This window comes from Pagrus major, chromosome 3 (genome assembly GCF_040436345.1).
Source record: "Pagrus major chromosome 3, Pma_NU_1.0".
In the NCBI taxonomy this organism is placed as follows: Eukaryota; Metazoa; Chordata; class Actinopteri; order Spariformes; family Sparidae; genus Pagrus; species Pagrus major.
In genome coordinates this window covers 11742069-11746028 of record NC_133217.1, presented here as the reverse complement: position 1 = coordinate 11746028, position 3960 = coordinate 11742069, and positions in this window count along the sequence as shown.

Sequence of the window (3960 nt, the reverse complement as noted above, 5' to 3'; positions counted from 1 at the left end):
GAACTGATTCAATTTTTTAACAATAAAAGAGTCTATGCCAAAAACAGCCTATGTGATTGTATGCCAAAGTAACAGCGGTATAAACTGACACATGTGGACGTCACACAGAATAACAAGAATATCTAGCCCGATTCATTGGGAACAGATTTTTTTAGATTTAACAACCAACCAGACAAAACTATTTTTGATATTATAAATTTGCTTTTACATTTATTGACATTAGAGTCCAGATAAGACAAACCCCCCCAAGTTCATAATATTAAATACTCACTGTGAGCTACACAATAAATTCAAGATTTATTGTGTTAATGTGGAGAATGTCTTTGGAGATATTGTGATATGAGTTCAAAAACAACTTAATATTTACAGTGTCACATATTTATTCATATATTTTATTGGACCGTGGCACTGCATAATTAAAAAAGATGGTAATGATGTCTATTTGCACTATGATGCACCTTACAAATCTATTTTATATATTGTTCTTTGTTTGTGTCTCTGAATGGTAGCGCGTTATTACAAACATGCATTACCTGATAATAAAGTCAACATAATGTCAAAACAACTGGATGATGTCAATATGTAAAATCTGATCCTAAAAGCACCGACCCATTTTTGATGTCCATGAGAATGTTGATGTCTGTATCACAACATCTGTCCGGTGTACATTTGACTTGTTCTAGTAGTTCTCAACTCACAGCTCCACCCACCAGTGTGTTCTGGTGGCAAACACTAGATGGCAGCAGAGGCAAACCAGTGTTGCAAAGAGGTCTTAACTGGTACCCACAATGCCAATGTATGTACTGTTTACTTAGCTCCAGTCTCTACAATTTTTGCAATGTGTGACATTAATATATGTTTGCTTGTGTAGTCATTAAAGGGTAACTAGACCAGTTCAACACATTAGAGTGTGTTTACAGGTCTTGTGGAGTTCTAGTGAATATGTGAAAAAAGTAATATAAAGCCTTTTGTGGCTCCAGAGGAAGCAGTATGTAATCTGATAAATTACATACTCAGTGGCTAAATTGCATTGTGGGTAACGTGGGCGCCATATTTTGAAAAGCAGTCCACTGGTCTAGCATTAATTCCTATAACACTGTTGGACTCGTTGGACAGTTGGAAAACAAATGATTATAATCATTACAGCAGAACCAGAGGTAATACCTTTTATATTCCATGCATACATTACCCACAATGCATCTTAGCTAATGAGCGGCATCACTGGAGGCCTTTTACCAGATTAGATGCAGTTTCCCCTGGAACAACAAAAGGCTTTTTTTACTACATTTTTTACACATGTAGAAGTGCTTCTTAAGACATGTAAACACACTTAAAGGTGCAATTTTAGCTTAAAACATTCAAAATTAACTAAAACCTTTTCACATTATGTCAAAGATGTCTGTGTATTGTGTTGCAGAGATATTAGAGTTAGCATGCTAACTGTCTAGCCAGCACTGCCCTGTATCTTAAAACCTATTTGTACTTCAAGAGGCGATATAGTTCGACAGTATAGCTCAGTCTGCCCAGGGCTCCCAGTACGGGCAGACTCAAGTTGGCTAATAAGACTGCTAGCTGCATTGCTAACTAGCAAATGACAGTCACAGTAGTCTTTACCCTTTTGGATTATGGGAAATGCGGTCTCAATTTTGACACCAACACTAAAAACAATGTCATTGTTTCAACATATAATTAATAGGGGTTGCCAAAACATCTTGAATTCTGAGTCGTTTGCTTTTGGTAATTGTGTCAAATTATCATCAGTGAGAGCAATAATGGTTTGTGAGAGTGTGATAACAGACCACCCTTCCATACTCCAGGGTGGCACGATGCCAAAAGCCTGCCTCACCACCAGTGATTGAGATCCGGCTCGGTGTGTGATGACGATTTTCTGTCCCGACAAGCAGATAGATGGCTTAATTATGAAACGCTGAGACTCAGTACAGCACAAAAGCTGTTTCCACACACTAAAACACGGGATGCCACAAATCACCACTGAGCCTTTTCATGATTTAATCAAACTTTGGTGAAAGGAAGACGTTCATATTAAAATCCTAGCTGTAGGGTTACACACACTCAGACGGCTGGTGAGTAGTGCTGCTGGGCTGATGCTGTATTTATGTCAGCACTGCTTGATGTTCTCTGTAGTCAGCACTTGTGGCTTCAAACATAATTCATCTGACGTCTGAACTCAGCTGCTGCAATACCAACCCTAGATTATAGGACATAAAATACTGCAATATTAAATCCAAGCTATATATCATAAAGCACAGCTGGATGGAGGCTTTTGTGAAAGATGCTCCTCACTTCAGTGGTGACCTTATGATCAATGATAGTGGGAGCCACACTTGTCACAACCTTGGAGTTCAGCTCCAGTCTAGGTCTGTTCTCAAAAAAAAAAAAGAACAATGAAAGTTTTTGGGAACATCTTAAGGGAAAAGTCCCTTCAGGCGTCCTCAAGGTAAGGTGTTAAATGTCCTCCAGAAGGGGCCTCTGAGAAATAAGAGAAGCATTTCCATTTAATGAAAATGGCCGAACCTAACTGTGTGTGCCAAGAGGAGCCTAACACAAAAAACGTCCTCCAACAACTTTATGAGAGTACGACACTTCTATTTACTTAGCATCACAGAAATTCATCCTCCGTTTTCTTAGCAAGGACACACCGCTGCACAGCTTTTATTGCAGTCATTACATTATGTTAATGTGAGGCGATAATGAAATGGAAGAACCTCCTGTCTTTTCAGATAAGGTTCCCCTTAATGATTACCTCTGTGTGATACTGTGTTTTATTATGGAGGAACTACACTGAAAATGGAGGGAACCTTCGTCACATAAATCACACAGCACATTGGTTTTGCGTCAGTGAACGTCGCACTGACCTTGATTTGTGTAAGTATTGGAATAACTGTGTGTCAACAGGCAAAATCATTTCAGCCATTTAGAGCCTGTTGTTTGTCTCACAGAGTCACAGAAACACAATGTGGGCGGCAGTCTTCTTATAGGACCATGGATGTAACTTTCTCTGCTCTAGTAATTACATTTCAGGGAAGAAAAAAGAAAACTCATTCGTTTAATTTGGCATTTACCCTTGAGAACGGCGTCTTGGCATCTGTCCACGAGCAATGAATCACAAAAGTGTGCCCCTGAATCCTTGAGCAAAATCCATGACCTTGATTTCAATTCAGTTTTAGAAAGACAGTTGATGATGCGTTACACTGTGCTTTCAGCTATGTAAGGGACTGTTTCACAAGTGCACACCAGAAAAGAATATTAATTTGAGTGCAAGTCATAACTGCAAAAATATCCAAACAATAACTTATTTTCTCAAAATACAATCATGATTTATTTTAGTTATTATCTACTCACCCTCATGCAGAGGGACTGTCTTCTGCAGAAGATCGAGATGCCAAAATGATTTGAAAAGACATTATTTACAGCGTTTTAACTGTTAAGCTTAAAGTGTTAGCACACACCACATCTGAAGTGGGTACACAAGCTCGACAAGCGCCTTGAGGGTGTAAATAATGTCTTTTCAAATCATTTTGGGATCTCAGGGCTTCTGGAGACTTGGATTATGCCGGACGAGCTGTATGGAGCTATTTCATGTATTATTGACCCCCAGTTCTTCTTTAAGGTCCCCGTCTAATTCAGTTGTTTTATGAGAATGCTGCAACACTGTTTTGCTGTGAAGCCCCAGAAATGTTTTGTGGACTATGAAACTTCACCTGACTTTCCATTCACTTGGGGATAAGTAGATCATGACTGACTTTTCATTCTTGGGTGACTTATGCTTTCAATCTGTCAGTACACAATAATATGTTGTCAACATTGAAGGTCAATGTATGTATTATAAGAAGAATAATCTGTAAAATAAGTGTTAGCCTACTGATATTATTCTTAGACATCACCTCAATGCACAAATACATGCAGCCTGCATATGTCTGAATTAAAGTTGTCATTAGT